This window comes from Pantherophis guttatus, chromosome 1 (genome assembly GCF_059756535.1).
Source record: "Pantherophis guttatus breed Tessera chromosome 1, ASM5975653v1, whole genome shotgun sequence".
Taxonomy (NCBI): Eukaryota; Metazoa; Chordata; class Lepidosauria; order Squamata; family Colubridae; genus Pantherophis; species Pantherophis guttatus.
In genome coordinates this window covers 248,650,108-248,664,676 of record NC_142063.1, presented here as the reverse complement: position 1 = coordinate 248,664,676, position 14,569 = coordinate 248,650,108, and the positions used below count along the sequence as shown (strand labels likewise).

Below are 14,569 nucleotides of genomic sequence, written 5' to 3'. Positions count from 1 at the left end.
TTGCACAGCAGAAGTGGGGGGAGGCAAATTCAAGAAAGCCATTAGTTATTCCCCTTCTCCCAAGGCAAATAAACTGTTATTTGGCCAATAACCTGTTCATTATAATTTCCCATCTGCAATCAAACTAAGTCCTATAAACATTAGAAAGGTCTTTTGTAAAGTGGAATATACTTATGAGAAACCATGGGTCAAGATCCCATTGTGTCATTAAACTGGTAGAAACCACTCCATCAACAAAGCAAATCCATCATCATCTCTTCACATGCATGTCAATTTGCTCCAGAGATTTGGGGCTAAATACATGTTACCTAGAAGAGGACACAAAATCATTCTTTGTTTTAGGAATACATATGAAGAGTTCAAATTGCAAAAAAGGGGGAGTTTCATCAGCGGAAAGTATCCATTCTGAACAAAATTATTGGAAGCATTCTCCTTGGGCAATATTCTTTCCAATAGCTCTGTAATTGAGGGATAAAACACAAAATGGTGTTTGTAGGGATGGTAGGATTTGCCATTATCAAGACTCATATCTTCAGTGTAAACTACTACTTTTCTGAGAATTTGTTTTTAAAGAATTTATTACTCAAATAATGCAACTCTGGGTAACTTACAAAAGAAATCAAAATAAACACACCACACATATCACAAAAATAACAATAATAATCACTAATACACATGCTTCATATCAATTCAGATGGAAACTTATTCATCATGGCCCAATACTTTTTAAAGTGTTTCCAAAAGCCAGCAGAGTTAAAAAGTTTCTAAAGACTTCCTTAAGGTGGGTATCATCCAGGGGTGAAATCCAGCAGGTTCTGACAGGTTATGGAGAACCGGTAGCGGAAATTTTGAGTAGTTCGGAGAACCAGCAAATACCACTTCTCAGAGTGGGGTGGGAATGGAGATTTTGCAATATCCTTCCTCCAGGAGTGGGAAGGGAATGGGGATTTTGCAGTATCCTTCCTCTGCCACACTCACCAAGCCATGCCCACTAAGCAATACCATACCCACCAAGCCATGCCCACAGAACAGGTAGTAAAAGAAAATGGATTTCACCACTGGTATCATCTCAAGGGGAAGTCACTCTATTCAGAAGGCACATATGGAACAAATCAAATGGCACTCTTTCCAGAAAACAACCCAAAAGTGTCCCCCACCCTAGTTATAATGAATAGGACAGGCAGATGCCCTTAGCCAGGGGTGGTTCTTCAAAACCCAATCCTGTAGCATGTAGTAATGTCATTTTGTATATAATACACAGCTTCTGGAAAGGAATATATACCTACTGTGAAACTTTTAGAAATAATTGAGGCATATAAACATACAACATTCTAGAGATCTACATCATTTCATAATGAGGATGTTACAAGTTTTTTGGGTCTTCTCAGGATTAGGATCTAAGTCTCTGCACATCAGATATCACTTTTGTTTTTGTTTTGTTTTGTTTTTTCATTCAACAGCCAAAGCTGTTGTCTTCAACTTTGATTCTAGGCAAAATTCTTTCATCCTCTCTCCTGTTTTTTACTGGTAAGCTGCAAAACGAAGAAGGAGGAGGAGGAGGAGGAGGAGGAGGAATGGTCCTGAAGTCTTAAAGCACAGTGAAATCTGCACAGGCAGGACTGATGTACAGGTAGTCCTCGATTTACGACCGCAATTGAGCCCAAACTTTCTGTTGCTAAGTGAAATATTTGTTAAGTGAATTTGCTCCATTTTTTGACCTTTGTCACCACAGTTGTTAAGTGAATCACCGTAGTTCTTTAATTAGTCAAATTGTTGTTAAATGAATCTGGCTTCCCCATTGACTTTGTTTGTCAGGAGGTTGCAAAAGGGAATCATGTGACCCTGGGACATTGCAACCATCATAAATATGAGTCAATTGCCAAGCATCTGCATTTTGATCACATGACCATGAGGATGCTACAACAGTCATAAGTGTGAAAACTGGTCATAAGTCACTTTCTTCAGTGCCCTTGTAATTTTGAACGGTCACTAAACAAACTCTTGTAAGTCAAGGACCATCTGTATAGCTGTCATACATTTCTAAACTTCTACAGAGGTAGCTTAATAAATTGTACCTTTGTGCATAAGTGTCTGTTTTCAGAGGTACTCAAAATGTATACTAGACTTGCATTTCATATTTAACCAAATATGGATAACTGGATGAAATTGCAGTTTTTAAAATTTGTGTAACTGGTTACTTAGAAATATTTACATTCTGGATCTACTTGGGAGAAAAAAAATAGATGGAATTTCCTTTCCTTTCCTTTGGCCTTGTTACTTTCATGGCATGATCCTTCTCTAGGCAAAATCCTTGTTAACATTCACAAGTGCCAATGCAGGGCAAAGATATGCTCTTGCTGACAGTGTCAATGCCAATTACCACCTTGGAGAGAGAAGGGATTGCAGACATTTGTCCCATTTTCCTAATAGATGGTCAGCATTTCCAAGGTTGACTATGCTAATGACACATCAGAGGGACAGAGTTGTTTGGCAGAGCAGCGTGTGTAAGTACATTCCTACAGGCAAGGATTTCTGGATCAAAACTGCTATAAAAGTCCTTTGATTGTCGTCTATTGTGGAAATCGAAAGGATTTCCTCTCGTACAAAAAAAAGTGTGGTAATTTGGATTTCAAGAATAAAATTAGAGATTGTTAATTTCACAATCAGTAGTGAATCAGTAGTTAATTTCACAATCAGTAGTGAAAAAAGTAGTTTACCAAATATAAAATAGACAATAAATACAATAAATCAAAAACCGTATGTTGTTGGTAATTATACAGTTTAAAAAAAAGAGTGCAGAGGAAAACCAAACCATTCATCGAACTGATGCAGAGAAAGCTTGTTTGCATGGTGTGGTGGAGTTCTGTACAATATTCCTTTTCATTCATGAAATGTTCAGTGATTGAATAGGAAAACAAAATATGTGTCAGGTCTGGAAGCCATCTTTTGCATTGGGCCTTCAGGCCTGCCGCATTTACTACTGTGGGAAACTGGGAGGGGGGATTGTATGGAGCATGGGTGATATATAGTCATAATAACATTTCTTTCTCAGAGAGTCAAGGACATCTTGCCCTGCACCTGGAGGGCTGGAACTGGAAGGCATATCCAGTTGGGATGGTGCTTTGATTGGACCATGTGATAGACATGTGGGTGCAGGAGAAGGGACTTGGGCTTTCCTTTGGATGGGGAAAACCTGGAAGCTTTCAGATTCAAGTTTTCCCAGATGTGCCAGCATGACATCTCTAATAAAATGGAACTTTGAGGAACTTCAAGCCTCGGAGTCTTCTTTCGTTGGGGGTGTTACTTGGAACCCTAACAATATGATGACTGAGCTCTGTAGAGCTTAGATGGATAACTTGTGGTTTATGATTCAGTGTGAACCATTGTGTCTCTCAGCCCTGATCTCATATTCTTCCAGACAATCCTATCATTCTTTCATCCTATCATATCAAACACCACTGGGGTGTGTGTGGGGGGGGATTGTCCCTCAGCTATAGATAATTATTCCATATAACAGAAGCAACATTGCACAAATTGGGGCAGGATAATGTCTAGATGCAAAACACTTATTTCATTTCTGTTTCTGATTTAATCAAATGAATAAGCATTGGGTCCACAATTCTGCATATTGTAGACATATATTTTTAAGTTAGTTCTAGAAGTGGCCATTTTGGAATGCAGAAACCAATGGGGTTTTTTGGCAAAGTTAATGTGGATTTCAACAAGAAAGGATGATTTTTTTATCTGTCTAAGGAAGGGTGGTAAAATAAAATTGTAAATAAAACTTTACTTTCAAAGTGAGCCAATTGGTTAGATTATGCATTTTGCCTATGAGACTTTTAATTGTTTATGATGGTATATTGCCAATAATATGATTTTAGTTGTACATTAATCACATTGGTACTTTTGCAACATAACTTCAAATAGTGTTGCTTCAAAGAGGCAATATGATAAAAGATGTTCTTTGTTCTGCCACAAAGCCAGAATGATTTAGTTTTGAGTTTCTGAGGGATAAACTGTTTGAATTGCTTCATATTATAAATTTTTCATACATCATTAAAATGACAGTAAATTCCCACAGCAACTTTCACAATTATATATATATATATATATAAATCTCATTGATTCACAGCAGGTCATAGTTGGTTTTCCTGTATCTGTTGCATATATAAATGACATTCCAAGGAGAAGCTAATTCAGAATTTTAATCAGCTGTCAGAAACCAATGGAATTCAGAAGTCAGCAGTGTGTTAAAAACAATTACGTGGAAATGAAATTAAATGTTTCTTCTTTTGTTGGGTTTCAACAAATATTACAAAACCATTGCTATTTTTTTAATGGAGTCTCAGTCAGTCTGCCTGCAGCTGATATTCTCTGGAAGTATTGAATTCCAGCCAGTTGGGTTTATTTTTAAGAACTCTAGACATTGTAAATCCATTTTATCTGGAAGAACTGAGGCTAGGAAAGCCTGAATTATATGCACATTTTTGCAGCCCTTGTAATATATATAAATAAATAAAGGCCCAAATAAAAATGATTGGTGTTAGGCATGACAGACAGCCATATTGGTTAATATAATATCTCATTCATTTATACATAAAATAGGGTAGGATGTAGGTAAGGAAAAACTAAATCCCTTTTCTTTGTGAGTTCTTTATATTTGATCTTGGTTTTCTCAAATCTTATTTAAATTATTATAATGATAAAAGGAGGGGAGGTTCACTATTCTTGCTTGTATGTTCTATAAACCCTCATCGTTTTTGCTTGTAAGCCTATATGCAAACACAAGAGTAAAAATTGTAAATGACATATCCTGTTTCATATAGCTATGTAAAGCTATACATATGTTGTGATATGTAAGATTGGGTACTGGCTAGTCATCAAAACTGATCATATAAATTTGAAAATGCTTCCTTAGAAATTAGTCCTGTCTCTTTTGACAGACTTTATTGTCAAATAACAGAGTTTATGATTATGGTGGAGAAATATATCAGGCTGATTACTAGAATTCTGGAAACATTAGTGGAGGCAGTATAGGGACATAAAAGAGAAACAATCATTTTGGCAAATTCTAAAACTGCAAGCACTAACACTGGAGAAAACAGATATTAATCAGCAGAGATTAACAGCTTCATCCTGTTTGCTATCTTTAATATGCTATTTTACACAAGAAAAAGGTAATCTATTTAGAAGCACAATTCTTCATTTTTGTGTTTTGGGTATGCAAGTCACAAAACAAAGACATATGAATGCGTGTATATTTTGTAAAGAGGGCTTTTTGCCAAACAGAATACTCCAATAATGTGATGCTACAGCTGGTGTCTACTGCCGGAGACCACTATAGCAAAAGCTGCATAATTAAATGAGTAGCAGCAATTCCCTTCTCTATCATTTGTATGTGCTGCTGCTACTGACTGCATTTTATCATGATGAAGATGGAACACAAAATTAAAACTTGGACCAAGAATCTCTAAATACAGTACTTTCTACCTAGTATAACAAAATCAGAATAGACCAGGAGCATGTGAATAGTTGTTGACCACTTATCACAAAACTACTGTCATCTGCTTGTTCATGAGTGTGTGTTGTAAAAATGGATTTATCATTGGGATGGTGTTCTAGATTAAATAATATAGATTAGTGTTTTAAATTAACCTGAATATTTTTTTTCTTTAGTATCATAAAAATATTGAAGCTTTTGGAGAAATAAAGTCCAAACTATCATCTCTTTTTCCTTCTGTTGCTAATTGTATTTCTCAGAAAAAGACACAGATCACATATACATTTTTATCATTAAAACCACGCAGCAGTAGTGCATTATACATAATCTAAATTTATGTAATAAAAGAACTTCCAGATTTTTTTTGTTCTCAATTAAATAAAATACTGTTAAGTAAAATTGCATCTTGCTCTATTTCAAATATAACAGGATGTAATTTTCTATTGTTTTGTGCAGTGAGCAGCGTATCTTGTGGCCATTCACTGCCTCTTGCCATTTTCAAGTTGTTCATATTCCAGAAGACCTGGACATTGGAATATCCTAAGCCCAATGTAGAATTTATCCCATTTCCCATGTGGTGTCCAAAACAAGGGATAAATTATTGATTTAAACCCATTATTGGTCTTGCTTTAACTTTCACTCTCTAGACATAATGAAGAAGTGTAATTTCTTTTGAATCTGAAGTAAATCTTATCATTTCCTATGGTATGTAAAACAGAAAAAAGACAGCACAACCCCATATGTGGTTATATCTCCCCCCTCCCATAGGGAAAATCATGGTTTCCAGTTCTATCTCAACTGTCTTCTAAAGTGTCTGTCATAGTGAGCGAGTGAGTGAGTGCTACTCACTGAGTGCTACTCAGGCAAGGATACTGACAACTTGCACCAGAGTTCCTGGAGAATCTGTTGCCTGAGGACCTGAATGCACTTGAGGTGGGGCCATCTGGAGCAGCGATGGTCTCTGAAGATGAAGATTTGCTGCTTTTCCCAAAGGAAGGGCTCACCACATGAAAAAAGAAAGGAGCCACACTCTTTGATAATGAGCAACAAATCCAAGACTCTCCATTAGAAACAACCGTTCTTTAGCTCAGATGCTGTGTGCCCTGAATCTTAACTTTTGAGTGAATGTTTTGACTGCATCGTCAACTGACTGACAAATCTTTTGTGATTCTTTGACCCTTGGTTCTCATTTTGACTACTGTTTCCCTGCTGCTTTGAATTTAGCAACTTTGGGATGCTATTAAGGCAAATCTACTTGACTTTTGAAATTTTTTCAGGACAGTATCCATACATGTGTAATGTTAGATATAACATCATTGTACAATTTCAGATTGTACAAAATAGTTTCTTCACAATCACAGTTACTGCTTCCCATCATGGAAAGAACAAAACAAGGCTTCTTCTTCTTGTGCCGTATCCATCGTCAGACATTGGCAATCATGTTGGTGATCCCATTTTTATCAACAACCACACAAAAAAGTGCTGCTGAGTTTTGTCCAAACCAGTCCCTTAGATTTTGAAGCCATGATGTTCTTCTTCTGCCTGGACCTCATTTGCCTTCAATTTTTCCCTGGTGGACTAAGTGAAGTATGCCGTATTTTTCCAGGTGTTGCATCACATGTCCAAAATATTCTAACTTTTGCTTTTTTTATGGTTTTGATGATTTCCCTTGGCTTTCCCACGCAGCTCATTTCTGATTTTGTCAACCCAGCTTTGCCTGTAAATCAAAGCTAGTCTAACAGAATAGAGCATCTGAAGCTCAGGGTTGAACTATGGAGTCTTCATGCTGTTATCTAAAATATGTAATGAAACATCTGCAAGAAAACAACCAAGCTCAGAGAGGACCATGGACTCCACAAGGCTAGTCTAATGACATCAATTTACTTTGAAGGGTTCATATGGAGTTACTTATATACTAACAACCTTATTTGTTTCTTATTTACTTACTGTCTCATTGTTACCAGCCAGTGGACAATACTTTTTTTCTAAAATGCCCAAATGTAATACTGTGATGAAGCTGAAGGGAAAAGATAAAAAAATCCATTGAGGGAATATCTCCCAAACTAAAAATGATTTGAAATACAGTTCAAAACCAGCCAATATTAAATAATGATGCCTATAAATTTTTAATCTTAAATAAAGAAAAAGCCATCTTACAAATAGGCGACACACTGGAGAGGAGAGGTTAGATCAATTCCAGAAATCCTACTGAGCAATTCCAGATAAAAAGAAAATAAGAAGCAAAGCAACATTGTTGTTTTTAATATTACAGTTTTGTAAGATTGTATAAAAATCACCAGCTGCCAAGAGGCTGTCAGGTCAGCTTCTAATGCAATTGAAGATCAAAGCTCTAAATATAGTTTAGATGCCACTTGATAAATACTGTTAAGTAGCCGATAATGATCAGAAGTCATACAAGGTAATTATATTAAAATGAAATATAAGTAAAGTTAGCTAAAATAGCTGTTTTCATTGACTCTAGAAGCATTCAGCCACAATAAGTAGTAGTACTTAGGATGGCATTAATCATGTTTGGGTCATCTTGGTATCAGATGCTTAATGAATCTTAGTGCAAAATCAAAATAGTTATTGTTAAGTGTCAATCAGCAAAGTAAAAATTATTACTCATATATCTGGGCAGTTTATTGCCAAAATTCTACAAGCATGGTAGATACAAGTATGGTAGATAAAGGTAAAGGTTACCCTGACATGTGAAACTCTAGGCGGCAGTGCTCACCTCAGTTTCTTAGCTGAGGGAGCCAGCATTGTCCAAAGACATTTCTCTGGTCGGGTAGTGAGCCTGACTATATGCTAAGGCACACAAAACACTATTACCTTCCCATCCAAGTGGTACCTATTTATCTACTCACATTTGTTTGCTTTTGAACTGCTAGGAACTGGGGTAGTAAAAGGAGCTCATCCTGTTATGCAGCACTCAGGTCTTGACCTCGGGTTGTCAACTTTCCAGCTGACAAGCTCAACATCTTTAACCACTGAGCTATTGCGCCTCCTGTAGATATATTCTAACAATATTCAGAAAAGCCAAAACGGATGGCCATGTTCCTGTTTGTTCCAAAGCTACACAGGCTGTCAGCTCATTGCTCAGTGGAAGACTACACTTTTCACATGTATAAGATCTCGGATTCAATCCCTGGCAATCGAAGGATGACAAAAATGCTTTGGGGGGATGCTACACTGCTAACTGTCAGTACTGAGCTAAATAGAAGTAGCGATTTTAGATGAAATAAAACAGCTTCTTATATTCTGTCTGTTTATGATGCAAAGGTTACAGTGGAGCCATAAGGGACACTGGGAGTAGAGCCAATGAATGTAGCTCCACTGTCCTTCAATGTTTTCTTTAACACATAGAAGCAACTTCTGAAACATCTAAGATACGGCTTTTGGGATGATTTTGAAAGAGATTAGTCAAGCTCACAAACAGCTTCTGACAGCATTAAAAAAGGGAATATGATAGGGCTCTTTACACAGAAGGACAAGACCTGTTTTCCACTGTTCCAGAATTGAAAACATGGAATAATGGATTTAGGCTATAGGAAATCAGATTCAATTAAATGTTAGATGGGAAATCCCAAATTATAATACTTAGAGCAACTTAGCAATAGAACCCATTACTCAAAAAGATAATAGTTTTCCTCCTATTTGATAAATTCAAGCAGAGGCTAGACAACCACCTACAGAAGGTAATGTTAATTTGGATTCCTGTACTAAATAAAAGTTAAGTCAGTGGCTGAAATGATCTCTACCTACTCTGATTTTCTGTCTCTGTGATCAACAGCTATTAACTGCGGTAGCCAAGTGGAACCTCTTCGTTCATTAACACCAGTGGTGGGTTGTCCCCAGTTCGCACCGGTTCTATATAACCGGTAGTAAAACCAGGGGGAGGCCCCGCCCACTGACCCTGATGTCATGAAAACACTTCTGCGCATGCGCAGAAGAGCGCGTGAGCGAAGTGAGTGTGTGCCCCCCGTTGTAAACCGGTAGTAAAGGTAAATAGAACCCACTCCTGATTAACACCATTTAGTATCAGATTCTTGATGAAAATGGTAGTGGAATATGATTAATCTTTGATACGGATTTTTATGGTTTTATGAATCATGCTAATCCCACCTCCTCCAGGCCAAAATATCTTGTCTCTTTTGTATTGATACAGTCCTGTTATAGCCAGGTGTTCAGCAGAATCCTGTTTTGTTTTGTTTTTTCAAAATATATATTCAAAATTGAAAGGCAAGACATAAATACATAAATACATTGGATGATCCAGCATCTCATTCATCTCCAAACTCCTGGTGTGCTAATTACTTTCCCCAGATAAAGTAGTTAAATTACATATAAATTCCAGCAGGGAATAGTCCTGTATTATATTCAAAAACGAAAACAAAACTGCTCCTTCTGTTTAAAGAGCCTTGCTGTTAGGAAGCATAAAAACTGTAAAGACAGGCAGTCTTTGGCCTTGTATTGAAACCGATGTATTAGTTCAGCATATTTAAGAGTTTGTGTCTTTTTCCAGAAGAGTTGGCTTACTCCATTCAGAGATTATTTTGTGAAAGATTAAAGAAAAATCTTATTTATAACCTTTGAATGGATTAAAGCAGTTGCTCCAAATCCAAGATGTGTGTTTTTAAACAGACGTATCTGCAGAGTGCAATCAAAAGGGTTTACCTGCTTTTTAAGTGTATTGCACAGGCAACACCTGTAGAAAAACCTGGCAGTTTTGATTGCCATCTTGAGAGGGGTTTTTTTTTTTTTACCATATCCTGTGGGCATTCTGATTTTAAACGTATTAAGAAAGTTAATCATTTTATTACATTTTTGTGGTTTCCTCTTTTGTCATTTGTCTTTTGTTGCCCTGCTTTATTTTTTTATTTATTTATTGAAAGAATAGCTTTTCTTCCACTGCAGCAGAAACATTACATAATACGCCATGAAAAGGAAGAATTTGCTTATATTTTGGAGGGGTTTGCTAAACTCCCTGAAAGTTTGATTGTCGGAAGAAGGAAAAAGAAAGCAAGATTTAGCTTTAAAACTTAATTGGTTCCAATTAACCGGAGTAGAATATAGAGAACTAAGCAATCATATTGATTGCAGAGTGACCATTCTACACCAATATCTCGTTATTATCTATTGCACTCTAGTTATGACACACTGCAGATTAGCTTTCCTCCAAAATAAGTAAAAATGATTGCCTATAAAATAGTTATGTGAAAAAACAGTGAAAATACATCACTGGGCTGATTTCATGAAAATTAAGAAAGGAAGGATAACAAGCATGATGAGACTGGTAAGAAATTTAGGTTAAAGCAGTGGTCCCCAACTTTTCGAACTTTGTGGACCAATGGGAGGGGGGAAAGAGAAGGAGAGGGAACGGTTCTGTGTGAGCGGCAGGCAATCACATGCATAAGTGCAATTCCATTTGCACCAGCAGCAAGCACCTGCACTACCGCTCGCACAAATGGAGCTGTTCGTGTGCGCTCGCCTGCTGGTCATGCCAATGGAGCTGCACGCATGCTCGCCCGCTGCTTCCGCAGCCTGTTTTTGAACAGGTCGTAGCCCGGGGTATGGGGACCCCTGGGTTAAAGGATCATTTAGATTAGTCATTTTAGCTACAATGATAACCAATCTGTGCTTCAGTTTTATTATAATTCAGAATTGTAATTTAAAAAACCCTCAAACTTCCAGAAACTTTAATGTAATTTTTGTTTGAACAATAAATAATACAAGAAGACTCATGTGGAATAATGAGATTTTCTTAAAGTGAAATCTGACATTTGAATTTATGCATTCTGCAGCTGGAATAACAGCAATGACTTCAATTTAGGTTGTTCTTTTTATTCACTTGAGAGAGCAAATTCCTACTAATTCCACATTCCCAGCTTATTCCCTATGGATTTCAGCAGCACTAGCTGGGATTGTGTTTATTAGGTCAGTTCAGGTTGAGGCTGTTCGAATGAGACATCTGGCTTTGACAAGATCAAAGAAGGCAAAGCCAGGTCAAAAGCAAATGCTTAAAATAGTGGCCAGGAAAAGCAAGTCCCCGGATTCCACAGATACGTTCTACTGGCAAGTTCAAGTTCAACTCCAAAATAACTTACTATAAGCTGATTCTCTCTGGACTTTGGGAAGGGAACATTTTTGCACTGACCGTTCTACACAGCCATCATCATGAAGACGTTGGATATCGGGTTTGGATATGGAGTGTTTTCCAACATTAACAACTTTAAAATATGTGAACTTCAAGTCTCAGAAAGTTGCCAAGGTTGGAAAACATTGCAGTGAAGTTTACAGCTGCAGTAGGTGCATAAAATATTCAGAATGAAAGGAGGGGGAGGAACTAAACAGAAGCTCTTGCTACAAACCTCTTCCCACTGTTGCAACCATCTCTATCTGCTGCCACTCTTTATTTCTTGCAGTCTTGTTTTTTGAAAAGTAAAAGTCAGGTTGTAGATTCATTGTGAATTGCAAGGAAGCCTTATGCCTCTCTCTATACACTCCAGACCTCTCTTAGCAAATGAAAAGCAGTGAACTGCTGCTCAGTGCTACGTTTTAGTGTTCTTACATGCCCAGAAAGAGAAGATTAAAGGGATGACAGTGAGATTCTTGAGCAGCTAGAGAGTATCCTGGAAAACAGTTTCACTGGTGTTCCGTTTACTAAAGGTGGACTTTATGATTCACCAGCTTGCTAGTTAATGGTGTGTCCCCCTCATTACAGCCACCTTGTGGGAGTGCCCACAAGATTTGAAACATTTCAACGGTGACTACTGGCCTCCAAACATGGGACAGCCCAACCTAAAGGTTTGGAGGCTATATTTTAAAAACCATAAACATGTGTTTTTAATCATTCAGTGTGGTTTAATCAAAACCTTTCCTGCCATTCATGGAAAGTGTATTCTCGTCACTATAAATACATTCTCTCTCTGCTTTTATTCCTGTGTGCCTGAAATATGATAGGAGCATTCTTAATCTTGGAAGAACTTCATGGGAGAGGAACTTAAACTACCTCATCTCTCTAATACGCAACCTTCGTAAATGAGTCCATTTATTCTATTTCAGCTGCTCCTCCGCATTTTTGTACGCTACTTAACGCAACACTTTTCAGAACCCACTCATCCATGACAGTAATTCATCAGATTTCCTGCTTTTAAAATTGGAGATGTACTTATGCAACAGATCCAAATCATGAGACGATTTGCCCTGAAGTGTAGCATTTTTAGTCTTGCAGCCATTAAGAGGTTTTTTGTTGTTGTTGTTTAATAAATGCTAATTTTTTTCTTATGCTTTTTGTGACGCCCCCTCAACAATTCTTTTCTCTTCCTCGGGTTTATCTATCAAGCATTCTGAAGGCCTCCATTGAGAAGGACAAACAGCAGCAGTAACTTTTCCTCCTGGCTTGCAGGGCAGTCAACCACACTTTTCTTGCTTTTTCATGGGCAGATGAACATAAGCAAATTATATAATCCTATTGTTCCTGCTGCAGTTTTTTTTTTTAAAAAAACCTATCAGGCTGTTGCTGATGAAGGAACAATGAAAGCTGTCTTTAAATAGAGAAAGCATATAAAACGTGGCTTCTGGAATTCTTTCCAACCTATTTACCACAGCAAGAGCCATAGGAGGCTTCTGTATTTTTCCAGTTTATTGAAATCATAGGCTGTATGTATGTGTGTGCACATGCATGTACTTGTGTGGGTCTGCTTTCCTCTTGTCTTGTATCTCTGGGTATATCCGTGGAAAGCCCAGGAGAGGTGCATGCCAGAGGTGGGTTTCAGCAGGTTCTGACCAGTTCTGGAGAACCGGTAGCGGAAATTTTGAGTAGTTCAGAGATCCGATAAATACCACCTCTGACTCGGCCCACCCCCATCTAGTTTCTGCCTCCCAAGTCCCAGCTGATTGGAGGAAATGGGGATTTTGCAGTAACCTTCCCCTGGAGTGGGGTTCGAATGGAGATTTTACAGTATCCTTCCCCTGCCACGCCCACCAAGCCATGCCCACCAAGCCACGCCCACAGAACTGGTAGTAAAAAAAAATTGAAACCCACCACTGGTGCATGCATCTTGCTCTGTGGCCAAAGGAAAAAGAACCTGTTGGCAGCCTTTGAAGCTGCTGCCCAGCTGATTCTCCCAGAGGGATATGTTAGGGATTTTTTTTCTGGAATAATTTTTTTTCCCTGCAGCCCTGCTGTGATTCAGCTATTTTTATGCTCAGTCTTTCTTTTGTTCATTTCTCCTACTGTTCCAAAGTGCTTTTCATTCTGTTCAGCTTTCGGAGACCAGTGAATAGGCAGACAGAGTTCTGAGCCCTTTCACCTACCTTTTGATATTTTTTTCTGGGTTGGAATGGACCAAAAAGAAAAAGCCACTACATTATTTATACGACATCTTTGCGTGCCTGCAGGCAAATAACATTTTTATGTGTTGTCCCTCCAACCAGTGGGTGCCTCAAGTGTTGTACACCATCCAGATTAAAAAAAATAAAGCAAGGACAGCATTAAAAACTTAGTGGAACAATGTAGCTTTTAAACAGCATCTAAAGAATAATCAAATAGAGTCTCTTTTGGCATATTCCAGGTACCACAAATGTGAGGGGGATTTTTTCATTTGCAAAGGGCCGGGTGGATCTATAATGGAAAGTCTCATTGCAAATTATAGGTAGATGCAATTAAGAGGAAGTAGACTTTAACATATCCTTGTCCCCAAACTATCCAGAGACTTTTAAGAAAAGCAAGCAATTTGAATTTTTCTTGAAGATAAGCACAAAGCCAGTAAACCTGATCTGGAGTCTCTATTGCATGGCAAGTAAACTCACCCTTGTCATTAGTTTGGAACGATGCCTTACACTAAAAATGACAGTAAAATGTAGAAGTATCTCCCAAAACAATCAACAAGATTTTGTCATGTTTTTCATGTTATGCAGATTCAACATGCTAGAACATGTTTTTCACATGCAATAATTACAGTGAAAGTTCACATCATCCCTTATATCTCCTTGGGCTCATGGAGATGTGATGAGTTATCAATATGTTAGCATTTTCTCATCCAATTCATTCATGGCTGCCTG

At 37.7% G+C, this 14,569-nt stretch overlaps 1 protein-coding gene across 5 annotated transcripts in view; it reads left to right on the top strand.

Moving 5' to 3' along the window:
* HS3ST5 (heparan sulfate-glucosamine 3-sulfotransferase 5) overlaps positions 1-14,569 on the top strand; it is a 188,460-nt gene that overhangs the window by 90,653 nt on the left and 83,238 nt on the right. The gene's annotated exons all lie outside the window — the stretch shown is intronic.